Source organism: Schistocerca americana, chromosome 5 (genome assembly GCF_021461395.2).
Source record: "Schistocerca americana isolate TAMUIC-IGC-003095 chromosome 5, iqSchAmer2.1, whole genome shotgun sequence".
Taxonomy (NCBI): domain Eukaryota; kingdom Metazoa; phylum Arthropoda; class Insecta; order Orthoptera; family Acrididae; genus Schistocerca; species Schistocerca americana.
In genome coordinates, this window is record NC_060123.1 from 52636550 (window position 1) to 52652668 (window position 16119).

The window sequence follows — 16119 nt, forward strand, 5'->3', positions numbered from 1 at the left end:
TTTCCAGGAGCAGATGTGAACTCTGACCACAATCTATTGGTTATGAACTATAGATTAAAACTGAAAAAACTGCAAAAATGTGGGAATTTAAGGAGATGGGACCTGGATAAATTGACTAAACCAGAGGTTGTACAGAGTTTCAGGGAGAGCATAAGGGAACAATTGTCAGGAATGGGGGAAAGAAATGCAGTAGAAGAAGAATGGGTAGCTCTGAGGGATGAAGTAGATAAGGCAGCAGAGAATCAAGTAGGTAAAAAGACGAGGGCTAGTAGAAATCATTGGGTAACAGAAGAAATATTGAATTTAATTGATGAAAGGAGAAAATATAAAAATTCAGTAAATGGAGGAAGCAAAAAGGAATACAAACGTCTCAAAAATGAGATCGACAGGAAGTGCAAAATGGCTAAGCATGGATGGCTAGAGGACAAATGTAAGGATGTAGAGGCTTATCTCACTAGGGGTAAGATCGTATAGGAAAATTAAAGAGACCTTTAGAGAAAGGAGAACCACTTGCATGAATATCAAGAGCTTTGATGGAAACGCAGTTCTAAGCAAAGAAGGGAAAGCAGAAAGCTGGAAGGAGTATATAGAGGGTCTATACAGGGGCGATGTTCTTGAAGACAATATTATGGAAATGGAAGAGGATGTAGATGAAGATGAAATGGGAGATACGATACTGCGTGAAGAGTTTGACAGAGCACTGAAAGACCTGAGTCGAAACAAGGCCCCCGGAGTAGACAACATTCCATTGGAACTACTGATGGCATTGGGAGAGCCAGTCCTAACAAAACTCTACCATCTGGTGAGCAAGATGTATGAGACAGGCGAAATACCCTCAGACTTCAAGAAAAATATAATAATTCCAATTCCAAAGAAAGCAGGTGTTAACAGATGTGAAAATTACTGAACTATCAGTTTAATAAGTCACAGCTGCAAAATACTAACGCAAATTCTTTACAGACGAATGGAAAAACTGGTAGAAGCGGACCTCGGGGAAGATCAGTTTGGATTCCGCAGAAATGTTGGAACACGTGAGGCAATACTGACCCTATGACTTACCTTATAAAATAGATTAAGGAAAGGCAAACCTACATTTCTAGCATTTGTAGACTTAGAGAAAGCTTTTGACAATGTTGACTGGAATACTCTCTTTCAAATTCTGAAGGTGGCAGGGGTAAAATACAGGGAGCAAAAGGCTATTTACAATTTGTACAGAAACCAGATGGCAGTTATAAGAGTCGAGGGACATGAAAGGGAAGCAGTGGTTGGGAAGGGAGTGAGACAGGGTTGTAGCCTCTCCCCGTTGTTGTTCAATCTGTATATTGAGCAAGCAGTAAAGGAAACAAAAGAAAAATTTGGAGTAGGTATTAAAGTCCATGGAGAAGAAATAAAAATGTTGAGATTTGCCGATGACATTGTAATTCTGTCAGAGACAGCAAAGGACTTGGAAGAGCAGTTGAATGGAATGGACAGTGTCTTGAAAGGAGGATATAAGATGAACATCAACAAAAGCAAAACAAGGTTAATGGAATGTAGTCGAATTAAGTCAGGTGACGCTGAGGGAATTAGATTAGGAAATGAGACGCTTAAAGTAGTAAAGGAGTTTTGCTATTTGGGGAGCAAAATAACTGATGATGGTCAAAGTAGAGAGGATATAAAATGTAGACTGGCAATGGCAAGGAAAGTATTTCTGAAGAAGAGAAATTTGCTAACATCGAGTATAGATTTAAGTGTCAGGAAGTTGATTCTGAAAGTATTTGTATGGAGTGTAGCCATGTATGGAAGTGAAACATGGACGATAAATAGTTTGGACAAGAAGAGAATAGAAGCTTTCGAGTCCGCAGCTCGTGGTCGTGCGGTAGCGTTCTCGCTTCCCACGCCCGGGTTCCCGGGTTCGATTCCCGGTGGGGTCAGGGATTTTCTCTGCCTCGTGATGACTGGGTGTTGTGTGATGTCCTTAGGTTGGTTAGGTTTAAGTAGTTCTAAGTTCTAGGGGACTGATGACCATAGATGTTAAGTCCCATAGTGCTCAGAGCCATTTGAACCATTTGAAGAAGCTTTCGAAATGTGGTGCTACAGAAGAATGCTGAAGATTAGATGGGTAGATCACATAACTAATGAGGAGGTATTGAATAGAATTGGGGAGAAGATGAGTCTGTGGCACAACTTGACAATGAGAAGGGACGAGTTGGTAGGTCATGTTCTGAGGTATCAAGGGATCACAATTTTAGCATTGGAGGGCAACATGGAGGGTAAAAGTTGTAGATGGAGACCAAGAGATGAATACACTAAGCAGATTCAGAAGGATGTAGGTTGCAGTAAGTACTGGGAGATGAAGAAGCTTGCACAGGATAGAGTAGCATGGAGATCTGCATCAAACCAGTCTCTGGACTGAAGACCATAACAACAACAACAAATGTGAAGGTACAGGTGGGCAGATGATTGTAGTATTTGCAGAGACTATCCATACACGGCTGATTCACGAAACAGCCAAATGTTTGTTACAAGGATGAATACAAATTTTAATGCAGCTAGTTTCATTTGCAGAAAGTTAGGCTGTATACCAAACTACCACTACAATGGACTTAATTTCCCACTGTAAAAGGATTGCTCAACTGTGTGTGAATAACAACAACACTGCTGCATATCACACGCAACACAGACCCATTATGTGCCAATTTATTGCAGCAAAATGATCTATGCTTGCATCTTTCTGCCAACAACTTAGTTTCTTTCACAGCAGACTGACACTGCATTGTGGAGCTGATAAACAAGTGTTACGGTCTACCACACCATCATTTACACCCATTCTCACCCCCCCCCCCCCCCCACACACACACACAAATTATGCGTCTGGATGCAGAAGGAGAAAAAATATCCAACTCCCAGTGAGATTTTAATCTATAGCTTCAACTGTAGACCCACACAGCTAGTGAGACTTCAATAACACAAACATTCACTTATTGCTGTAGCAGCAGCTAAGGCAGAAAGAGGCAGATTTCTCACACATTATACAATGAAAGAAATTGTGATTTACTCATAAAATAACCTTCTTGTAGGTACAAAACTTAGATCTTTCAAATCATTGTCACTTACACAAGAATTGTTCAGGGACTTCCAGGACTGGAGTGGGACCAGGCTACTTGAGCGTTTTTCATATACTCTAACCAAAACATGTCTCATCTGTTGACAAGAACACTGACTATGAAGAAACAATGCTGTGGAGATATTTGCAGTGCACAATACTCTTTTTGAGCCACTACAGGCAAAATATTATCTGTTCACACTGCCCTTTGCTCAAAATGTCTCTTCTGTTAGAACTCAGCCATTAATTCCTTCTTAAGAAATTAACATAACCTATCAACAATAACAATACTGCATAGAAATGCTCAGTAAGCAAAATGATTTTCAAGCAAAAATCTAGTAATAGTCACCCCTTTGATATTTATTGGTTTAATTTAGAGTATGCAGTACTTATATACCCATCCTCTGAACCTAATCCTATTGCTATTAATGGTGGGTTAGAAAGTGGCATAAATTATCTTTAGGGTTACACCAGAGTGATACTTCGCAGACAGCCAAAATGCAAATTTAAAAAAATAAAGGAAGAAATGGGCTTGGAACTCGCGACATTTTGTCTATGTTGTGTGAAGTTTACCGGTGGACCAAGAGGAAATAGCGCATTTTAATATCTCGAGTGGATGATAACACTTATCCAGACACTTCCACATCCTACAGTGTTGCCAGTTCGCACAGATGGCTGGATGCAGAATTCTGAGGAGTGGCCAGTTTCACTGTTGCCCTAATGGGACAGTGCCTTAGGCCACGTCTTACGTAAGTGACAGAAGCGACTGAAAGCGCGCTTCAGATGACCAAACACCACCATGGATATGGTTACAAAAGTGTCCTACATGGACAATGTCCGTGGTGCTGCCTGTTCTCTGCTACAACTAGCGATATTTGAATTCAAATGTGTTTGAATCTTGTCGCTGCAGCACGCGCGACTGAGAGTAGCAGCAACGTGTCTTCTAGGCAAAACAGTGGAGTGGATATGCGGCGGTTGTGAAATACTTACCAACTGTTTTAAAGAAAACTATTTGCTGAAAAAATTTGATTCTTCACATCTTATAGCTTGATATCTTTGCTTGATAAAGGTCTGAATTTAGTTTCGTCATTCATCATAGTTACTACGCTGCACTAAACTGAGTACGTTGCTGCATGAAATTTTTAAGAATTTGCAGATGTAAAATCACATTGGGTAGACTTTCGGTATAGTTCATCTAAAGCCGTACATTACTGTATATGAAGTGCAACCAAAATATCTAAATTGTGTTTAAGTTGAGACCAGAACGATATCTCATTTCATTCTTGAGGCATTGATTGTTATATCTGCAGACAGGTTGCTTGCGGTGCATCCGAATCCTTTCCTGCAGTTTGCAAATCAAATGATTGTAAAAATCGTCGAATCTCGTAAACAAATCAAGATATCAAAATGACATTTTTTGGAAAGGACAGCACACAGAAAGGACTATTTTATCATATGATTAACACTCAATATGTTTTTGTAACCGCATGAGCAGAGTGAAAACAGGACACCCTATAAATTACACCATGAGGTTTTGTCCGAATTTTCATAGCCAAACAAAGAGAGAGAAACAGGCAAACAGGGTATCAAAGTGATCAGCATGAGATCTAGTTTTGCATGAAAATTTTTAACTGCTTCAAAGTAATCAGGATAGTTAAGGAAAACTTAATTAATGAGTTGCGGAAAAATTGAAGTATTTCACGAAAAGCTGCTGCCAAGCTATTTAAATGAAGGTCAAAAAGTTCATCTGTGCAATGCTCGCTATTTTGCACATAAAAAGATACTCTGGTGCGGTATTTAAATATCAAAGAGGCTTCCTTTGAATCAAGTACCAAAGTTAGGATTTTCGAGAACAGAGGACATTAGGAAGGCAAACGAGGAGTTGGTAAGATTATGCTTTCTGAATAAAACTTGAAAATAAAAAATGAAACAAATCAGACAAATATTTTGAGAAATGAGTTGTGTAAAAGAAATAAACAGATCAGAGAAACATTCCACATGCATTTGAATGATGCTCGAAATTATGAACAGAAAATGAGGTGCATCAAACGTTTCCCTAATATTTTTTATTTCATACTTTTACACAAACCATTTCACAACCACATTTACCTTCTTTTCAAAAATTTTGTACGCTTTTCTTTAACAGACTATTTAGATTAACTGAAATGCTCGGTTTTAACACTGACTGCTGATGGATTGCATTCACAACATCAAATACCTGTAAAATTTCACGGTTGTTCATTGTAATTTATTAGGAATGTAATGTGTGTGACATACTGGGATAGGTGTATATATACACTCACAGATCAAGTACTTTGGCAAGACCTTGAAAATATACTTAGCGGCGCTGTGTAAACAGTGTACATAAAATCTAGTAAATAGAATTGTAGCTGAGTCAGTTAAAATATAGGAAATAAGTGTGATTGCCCCCATGAACCATGGACCTTGCCGTTGGTGGGGAGGCTTGCGTGCCTCAGCGATACAGATGGCCGTACCGTAGGTGCAACCACAACGGAGGGGTATCTGTTGAGAGGCCAGTCAAACATGTGGTTCCTGAAGAGGGGCAGCAGCCTTTTCAGTAGTTGCAGGGGCAACAGTCTGGATGATTGACTGATCTGGCCTTGTAACAATAACCAAAACAGCCTTTCTGTGCTGGTACTGCAAACGGCTGAAAGCAAGGGGAAACTACAGCCGTAATTTTTCCCGAGGAAATGCAGCTTTACTGTATGATTAAATGATGATGGCGTCCTCTTGGGTAAAGTATTCCGGAGGTAAAATAGTCCCCCATTCAGATCTCCGGGCGGGGACTACTCAAGAGGACGTCGTTATCAGGAGAAAGAAAACTGGCGTTCTACGGATCGGAGCGTGGAATGTCAGATCCCTTAATTGGGCAGGTAGGTTAGAAAATTTAAAAAGGGAAATGGATAGGTTAAAGTTAGATATAGTGGGAATTAGTGAAGTTCGGTGGCAGGAGGAACAAGACTTTTGGTCAGGTGATTACAGGGTTATAAATACAAAATCAAATAGGGGTAATGCAGGAGTAGGTTTAATAATGAATAAAAAAATAGAAGTGCGGGTTAGCTACTGCGAACAGCATAGTGAACGCATTATTGTGGCCAAGATAGACACAAAGCCCATGCCTACTACAGTAGTACAAGTTTATATGCCAACTAGCTCTGCAGATGATGAAGAAATTGATGAAATGTATGACGAGATAAAAGAAATTATTCAGGTAGTGAAGGGAGACGAAAATTTAATAGTCATAGGTGACTGGAATTCGTCAGTAGGAAAAGGGAGAGAAAAAAACATAGTACGTGAATATGGATTGGGGGGAAGAAATGAAAGAGGAAGCCGCCTTGTAGAATTTTGCACAGAGCATGACTCAATCATAGCTAACACTTGGTTCAAGAATCATGAAAGAAGGTTGTATACATGGAAGAATCCCGGAGATACTAAAAGGTATCAGGTAGATTAGGTTTTAAATTGTAAGACATTTCCAGGGGCAGATGTGGATTCTGACCACAATCTATTGGTTATGAACTGCAGATTGAAACTGAAGAAACTGCAAAAAGGTGGGAATTTAAGGAGATGGGACTTGGATAAACTGACTAAACCAGAGGTCGTACAGAGTTTCAGGGAGAGCATAAGGGAACAATTGACAGGAATGGGGGAAAGAAATACAGTAGAAGAAGAATGGGTAGCTCTGAGGGATGAAGTAGTGGAGGCATCAGACGATAAAGTAGGTAAAAAGACGAGGGCTAATAGAAATCCTTGGGTAACAGAAGAAATATTGAATTTAATTGATGAAAGGAGAAAATATAAAAATGCAGTAAATGAAGCAGGCAAAAAGGAATACAAACATCTCAAAAATGAGATCGACAGGAAGTGCAAAACGGCTAAGCAGGGATGGCTAGAGGACAAATGTAAGGATGTAGAGGCTTGTCTCACTAGGGGTAAGATAGATACTGCCTACAGGAAAATTAAAGAGACCTTTGGAGAGAAGAGAACCACTTGTATGAATATCAAGAGCTCAGATGGCAACCCAGTTCTAAGCAAAGACGGGAAGGCAGAAAGGTGGAAGGAGTATATAGAGGGTTTATACAAAGGCGATGTGCTTGAGGACAATATTATGGAAATGGAAGAGGATGTAGATGAAGACAAAATGGGAGATAAGATACTGCATGAAGAGTTTGACAGAGCACTGAAAGACCTGAGTCGAAACAAGGCCCCGGGAGTAGACAACATTCCATTAGAATTACTGATGGCCTTGGGAGAGCCAGTCCTAACAAAACTCTACCATCTGGTGAGCAAGATGTATGAGACAGGCGAAATACCCTCAGACATCAAGAAGAATATAAAAATTCCAATCCCAAAGAAAGCAGGTGTTGACAGATGTGAAAATTACCGAACTATCAGTTTAATAAGTCACAGCTGCAAAATACTAACGCAAATTGTTTACAGACGAATGGAAAAACTGGTAGAAGCGGACCTCGGGGAAGATCAGTTTGGATTCCGTAGAAATGTAGGAACACGTGAGGCAATACTGACCTTACGGCTTATCTTAGAAGAAAGATTAAGGAAAGGCAAACCTACTTTTCTAGCATTTGTAGACTTAGAGAAAGCTTTTGACAATGTTGACTGGAATACTCTCTTTCAAATTCTAAAGGTGGCAGGGGTAAAATACCGGGAGCGAAAGGCTATTTACAATTTGTACAGAAACCAGATCGCAGTTATAAGAGTCAAGGGGCATGAAATGGAAGCAGTGGTTGGGAAAGGAGTGAGACAGGGTTGTAGCCTCTCCCCGATATTATTCAATCTGTATATTGAGCAAGCAGTAAAGGAAACAAAAGAAAAATTCGGAGTAGGTATTAAAATTCATGGAGAAGAAGTAAAAACTTTGAGGTTTGCCGATGACATTGTAATTCTGTCAGAGACAGCAAAGGACTTGGAAGAGCAGTTGAACGGCATGGACAGTGTCTTGAAATGAGGATATAAGATGAACATCAACAAAACCAAAACGAGGATAATGGAATGTAGTCAAATTAAATCGGGTGATGCTGAGGGAATTAGATTAGGAAATGAGACACTTAAAGTAGTAAAGGAGTTTTGCTATTTAGGGAGTAAAATAACTGACGATGGCCGAAGTAGAGAGGATATAAAATGTAGACTGGCAATGGCAAGGAAATCGTTTCTGAAGAAGAGAAATTTGTTAACGTCGAGTATAGATTTAGGTGTCAGGAAGTCGTTTCTGAAAGTATTTGTATGGAGTGTAGCCATGTATGGAAGTGAAACATGGACAATAACTAGTTTGGACAAGAAGAGAATAGAAGCTTTCGAAATGTGGTGCTACAGAAGAATGCTGAATATAAGGTGGGTAGATCACGTAACTAATGAGGAGGTATTTAATAGGATTGGGGAGAAGAGAAGTTTGTGGCACAACTTGACTAGAAGAAGGGATCGGTTGGTAGGACATGTTTTGAGGGATCAAGGGATCACAAATTTAGCATTGGAGGGCAGCGTGGAGGGTAAAAATCGTAGAGGGAGACCAAGAGATGAATACACTAAGCAGATTCAGAAGGATGTAGGTTGCAGTAGGTACTGGGAGATGAAGAAGCTTGCACAGGATAGAGCAGCATGGAAAGCTGCATCAAACCAGTCTCAGGACTGAAGACCACAACAAAAACAACAAAGTGCGATTGAACCCAAGACCTCTTTGTAGCCGTAATCACAAACCGGGAACGCTCCCGTTACACCACAGTTAGCTCTTATTTGGTGCATCATGTAGAAAACATTTGTCTTTTAATTTATTGATGAGAAAGTCGAATGCTCCTCTGCTTATTCACTTGTATTCAAAGAATCTGTCTGGTGATCTTCGTAGTTGATGATATAAATTATGAAATTCTCCGTGAAGATCCCCCCCCTTGTAAATTTCACGCACAGCATTCCTATTCACTTTATTTTTAAGTTAAATTACATTTGTAGCCTTACTCTCCAGCTACAGTATTCTACAGTTCAGGGGCGCCGTTTTACAGAAGCAGCTGGTTGGCTCTAAGCAGTCATCTTGTAGCACGAGATGGTCGCTCGCACGCCTAATGCTGCTACTTGTTGCTGGAGTGTCGTGTATCCCGACTTTGCTTGCTGTCGGTCTCTTCAGACACTTACGTAGGACAGGGCCTTAGTCTCCACTGTGGGAGGCCAGCGACCAGGTGTTATGTCTAAGATTCTACACTCATTATAAAATTTAGGTCAGATTAAAAAAGCCAGACATAATGAAAATATGTGTACGAGAACTGCACAGTTATGATTTCCCACTTATAAAGCAATATTTTAAGTACAAATATTGGCATACACTTTAAAGGAGGTACAGGGGGTGGGGGTGCACCATTACGTAACATGATTATCTGAAATCTGAATATGATAGAAAACAGTAGATAAGATGTATATGTACAGACAAACAAACAATTACAATTTCAGAGAAAAATGATAATTTATTCAAGAGAAAGAGCTTCACAAACTGAGCAAGTCAATAACCCTATGGTGAACTTGCTGGCCAAAGTAAGATTTGGCAAGCCTGAAGACAAGCAGTAGAAACTCCTGTTGCATGTGGAGAGGCATAATCTTGTTAAAATGCAGGCCCAGGATGGCTTGCCACGAAGAGTAGCAGTAATGGGTGTACAATATTGTTGACATAACACTGTCACAGATGACAACCAAAGTGGTTGTGTTATGAAAGGAACTGGAACTCTAGACCATCACTCCTGACTGTATGATGGGGAAACACTGTATGGGGCATCTCCAGACATGTCTTCGCTGGACATCAGGGCTCAATTCAAAGCGGGACTCATCATTGAGGCAATTATACTCCAGTCAATCAGATTTCAGACCGAAGAGGAATCTACAGATGCCTGGGACAGCTGTGGGGTACCACCAACCTGACTGCTGCCTACCACATGGCTTGACAACCACAAGTGATGGTCTGGAATGCTGTTTCTCTTCATACCATGATCCCTTTGGTAGTCATCTGCAGCACCTCTTCAGCACAGCAGTGTGTTGACGATGCTCTATGTCCTGTTTTGTTGCTCTTCATGACAAGTCATCCTGGGCATGCATTTCAGCAAGATAATGTCCGCCTGCACACCTTGAGTGTTTCTATTGCTTGTCTTCGTGCTTGTCAAACACTACCTTGGCCAGCAAGATGGGACCGATCTCTCCCCAATCAAGAATGTTTGGAGCATTATGGACAGGGCCCTATGACCGTCTTGGGATTTTGATGATCTACCATGCAAACTGGACAGAATTTGGTACGATATCTCTCAAGAGGACATCCAACAACTCATCAATTTATGCCAAGCCAAATAAGTGTTTGCATAAGCCAGAGGTACACTGATGCATTACTGACTTGCTCAAATTTCAAAAATTTATGAAATTTCCTCTCAACAAAAATGTTAATCTCACTTGGAAATCAATACATTTCACTTATATATTAAATTTGAAGCAACATACACAAGTGAAACATTATTCAAGGCGAAAATCAGTTTAATGACAGACAAAATTATCAGAACGATCAGCAACAAAAAACACCAGGTACCCGAATAATGAAGATTGCTACTTAATGAGCTGGTGTACCAGGAAAAGAAGTGTTAGTAATAGACACAATGGGGGGTGGGGGGTGGGGGGGGGGGGGGGGGGGGGGAGACTGCAGTTTTCTGCCATTTATATCAAGATTACTAGTGAAACAATACTATGAAACAGACCGTTGCCATTTGCTATATAGCAGAGACGCTGAGTCACAGAGTGTCTCAGACAAAAAGACTGTCATGAAGTGAGCTTTCGGCCAACAAGGCCTTCGTCAGAAATAGACAACACACACACACACACACACACACACACACACACACACACACACACACACACACACACACACGTGCGCGCGACCATACTCGCGGGCTGCCAAGGCCAGACTGAGTAGCAACGCATTATGGTAGAAGCAACTGGGTGGTGGAGGTAAGGAGGAGGCTGGGGCAAGCAAGGGGAGCGATAGCAGGGTAGGGGTGGAGGACCACAAATTACTGCTTGTGGCCACATACAGGGATGAGGTGGAGAGAGGGTAGGGCCACTGGATGCAGTAGTGAAGAGACGGAGGGTAGGGGGTTCTTAGTGGAAAAGAAGAGAAGTAAAAGGACTGTGAGCATGTTGGTGGAGTAGAGTGCTGTGTAGTGCTGGAAAGGGAAAAGGGAAGGGGCTACATGGGTCAGGACAATGACTAAGAAGTGTGAGGCCAGGAGGTTTACAGGAATGTGGGATGTCCTGGATGACTGAATATGGCAGTGGGGTGAAAGGTGAGGCCTTTGTAAAGGATTGATAAGACATTCTTCATTTCAGTGACTGCCTCACAGCCTATGCCATCTTGATCCTTCTCACGAACACCAGCTTTTCTGAGCTGCGCAGGTGCAAATTCTCTGTTCCTGTTGTCTTCCTGGCATAAATCTTTGTTTCTCATTGTCCTGACCCATCTAACCTCTTCCCTGTTCCTATTCCACCACTACACAGCCCTCTACTCCATCAATGCACCCACAGTCTATTTACTTCTCTCCCCCTCCCACCCCCCTTTCCATCTAAATCCCAGACTGCACCTCGCTGCCCTACGCTCTCTCCACCTCGTCCCTGTACACTCCAACAAGAAGTATTGCCACAACACATGAACATTATTTTACTCTATAAAAAGAAGCAGAGTACTTGTATTATTTTTGGCTGGTTTCAATAACAGCTCAAAACAAACAAATTAATACAAGCAAATCATCAATCACAACACTTGTTTGCCACCTTCTCCTCAAGCTCTCTTCCACTCTGTTGACAAGAACAGTTACTACAACACATGAAATACACCTACATAGAAATGAAAAGTTCCTATAAGCAATGCTGGTTAAAAAATAGTTAATGCTGCTGCAACTACACAGCCTGGTATGATCAAAACAGAAATGTACAATTTTTACGGACGCAGAATTAGATTTGGGATTTTCTCACGAGAGCCAGAAGTGCGAAGTATTTGGCCCATCATGATCTATATATGTTTACACATGATAGTAGTTACTTTCATGTTCAAGGTTAAGCTTCCTAAATAATGTGCAGGTGCATATTTTAAAATATGATATTATATATTAGTGCAAATGTTTCTTTGTGTTGCATTATTTGTTCGAGGTACTCTTTGGGTGGCATGTGGTGATTGGAGTTCGCAGCAAACATGATACCAAGTACAACACAGAGCTCACAACACCACTTTAGGGAAGCCTCAGAGTACACAACAACAAGTCATCAATGAAGATGTTATTCAACAATAGACTTATGAAGTCTTTTTTGGAATAATTTGCACATCATTGTAGAGTGGGGGACAGGGTTGTACTTAAATAGTTTCTCTTTCATCAGACATTGTACGGAAAACGTCCAATACTTAAATGTCCAACACTTAATTCAACTCATTTTTGAGTCTGGTAGCAGGCTGGCTTTATTCAGGATTACAATACACCAATTATTTCCCATTCTTCTGGCTACAAAACCATATTTTTCAACATAATCTCCATTCAATGCAACAATCTTACACCACATTACTGAGTACTGAGATGGCCTGAATCTCACATGGTACAACTGGTCAATGTCAGAACCAATGTGTTGTTACATCAATAACCTCCCCAGCATTTATGTACTGCTCCTGCAGAGTGCATCCTTTACTGGGTCAAATGGATGGAAGTCGGAAGGTGCGAGATCTGAGCTGTAGGGTGGATGAGGAAGAATGGTCCAATGAAGTTTTGTGAGCTCTTCTCTGATGTGAAAAGTTGTGTGAGGCCTTGTGTGTCATGGAAAAGGAGAAGTTTTGTTTGCATTTTTGTGGCGATGAACACACTGACGCTTTTTCTTCAATTTCCTGAGGGTAGCACAATATTTTTCGGAGTTGATCATTGCACAATGAGGGAGGACATCGAACAGAATTGCCCCTTCAGAGACCCAGAAGACCATCGCCATGGCATTACAAGCTGAGGGTGCCATTTTGAACTTTTTCTTTGGAGAAGATGTGGTGTGGCACCACTCCATGAATTGCTATTTTGCTTCAAATTCAATGAGATAAACCTATGTTTCACCATCTGTGATAATTTTCCATAAAAAACTGTCAAGATCAGCCTCATAAGGTACAAGCAACTCTGCACAGATGTTCTTTCATTTCACTTTATGGTCTTCTGTTATGTGGCAAGGTATCCCGTGGGCACAAATCTTTCAGTGCTCCAAATGTTGGATGAGTGTGTCTGCACTACCAACAGGGACGTCTGGCTGTGCAGTGAGGTGTTTGACTGTGATCCGTTGATCACCTAGAATGAGAGTGTGTGCATGCTCCAACAATGTAGACTCTCAGCTGTGTGCGGCTGTCCGGCACACGGGAGAACATATAGGTTTGCGCAACCTTCTTGTGATGGTAATAGGTACCTCACCCAACAACTCACCATAATTTTGTTCACTACCAAGTCTCCGTAAACATTCTGCGAGCACCTATGAATATCTGAGATGTATTGGAAGAAGAAACATGACAGCTCCCTGCTTGGAACACACCTCTGTTACAAACTCCATTTTGAAGACTCCATATAAAGCCACCACCTATCGGAACTCCATGAAACTATAAAGGTTGAAGTAGGAATATTCCTCAGTGTCCCAAAACAAATTCTGCATTTTTTCAATCAAAATTGGCAAAGAAAAAAAGTGTTGCATTACTTATTGAATGCTCCCCATAAAAAAAATATTCTTTGTGAATATTTTGTGTATTGAAATTTGCAGATTGCAGTCACCATAGATTGGCAGTGCTCTGATCAGAATACACGCGCTTGCACAGGAATGCAATGAATTATTTGGAGACAGGTTTACGTCTCTGTATCTTGCTAGAACACGGAAATAAGGCAGACCACTTATGCACCACAAATGATGGGTTACTTTCTCTTCCAAGCAATCAACACTTCTTGTTCACTACATTAGCATATTTTTCCTTTGATTGTAGTGTGTACTAATATAAACCACACACACTTATGGGCTGCACGTAACATTTTCTTGAAATTCTTCACTTGGAGATTCAACATCTTATTTTTTTCATGTCTTATCTGTTCTAGTCCCTTCAAGTTCATACAAAACTCTTTCATGGACAGAGCAAATCCACTAAGAAAACAATGACATGGGCAGGGAAAGGGATTGAATAGCCAGACTCAATGTTATAAATGAAGATCTAAATGATAGATTCATTTTTGAAGGTCATCATATCTTGAGATGATACAGAATATGCAGAAACAAATTTTGAGATATTTCTTGTATGTATTAAATGCACCAATTTTTCTGTGCAATAGTCATCAAAAACTGACCAAGAGAGTGTTAATGTGATTATATTGTCTAATTTACTAAAAACTGAGGACAAAAATTTACAAGTAGATTAAGACTCAATTTTTATTTATCTGTTAATTTTTTATAAATATTTTGATGAATGTACTGCGTTTCATTTTATTTTGTTTGAGATATTTCTTGGGCAACATACAGTGGGTGGAGTTAGTAAGCAGATGTGACGCAATAACTTGTGAACTGTTGGTCTGATTTTTTGTTTATTGAGTAAGTAACAGCATTTATATGGAAAACTATTATAGCTGATCATTTCATTAAATCACACAATACAATGAGTTAAAATACATATATTTATTTCCTTTACTTGTACTCTAAATACTGAAAGCAGAGCTGCTGTAGTTGGAAAAACCCCAAATAGTAGTTGACTTTGAAAGAATAATACATGGTATACCGTTTGGAGACACTGTATGAGAATTCAAATAATTATTGGACACCCACACCCCATATTTTAATCTAGAATCATTCTGGGTGCTCTAAGAAGCCAAATCACATTTTAAAAAGAAAGACACTATTTGCAATGTTAATATCTTCAAATATTAAACAAATTTCACAGGGACTTATTGCTCTCATTTGATTAGTGGAAGGTCATAAGGGGATAATAAGCACTGATACAAAACCAACTTCCAGGACTGATGTAATACAGTTCTTGTGCTTTTTCCATCAAAGGAGTCGTCATCAAATATAAGGGAGGAAACTCACCAGCCCTCTAAATAGTGTGTCTTGTAGGCACAGGACCAAAACACCACCAATGCCTGTATCTCATAGTCTTCAGTATTATGACATAGTAAATCCACATGCCATGATTCTACAATTAAGATTGACCAATACAACATGTCAATACAAAAAGTCTGGACCAATTAGGATCTGCCTGTACCTCACACTCTACACTCAATTAAAAATGTCAAGCATTTTTAGGAACTGCAGCTCTCTTTTCATTACAGCGATCTCCACATTTAGCAATACAACGTGGAATAGAAGAAATATGGTGGATCAGAAAGTGGCAACAAGAGGTTTCCCAACAGATTCTTATAAAAACATACGAAACTTTTTTCGGTCATATAATTCTGCAGTAGGAATTGGTTTCTTAAATCACTTTCCATTCTTTAGATGTCTTTATTTCATTACTTTTGCAATTATTACTACTTAATGTCCCTCCCCCCCCGCCCCTTTCTGTTGTCCTTCTCTTCAGCTCAACTTGCATTTCAAACCTCATTCTCTTGCTTCTGTTGCGCATTACCACCTTAATTTTCTTTTTGTAATTGTATCGATAAAATAATCTACTCACCACATGGTGGCCTGAGAAAACGTAAATAAAGATTAAGGAAATGTGCAAGTTTTCAGAGTTAGTGTTTCCTTCTTCTTGCAGGATGGTTAAAGCAGAAGGAAGAGGGAGGAAAGAAAATATTGGCAATGTTTTTTAGGAAATAGGCAGAGCTTAGTAAAGGTTCTTTTATGCCTCTTCCTTCTGCTTCCAACCTTCTCCCAGAAAGAGGAGCCACTAGCTCCAAAAGCTTGCACATTTTCTTAATCTTTATATAAGTTGTCTCCTGCTCCCTCTTCGTGAGTGGAATTATTTTATCTATCTCACTACATTATATTTTCAGAAATTA

At 40.0% G+C, this 16119-nt stretch overlaps 1 protein-coding gene across 3 annotated transcripts in view; it reads right to left on the reverse strand.

The window, feature by feature from the left end:
• Positions 1-16119, reverse strand: part of LOC124615701 (S1 RNA-binding domain-containing protein 1) — a 235337-nt gene that overhangs the window by 22622 nt on the left and 196596 nt on the right. The window lies entirely within an intron of this gene.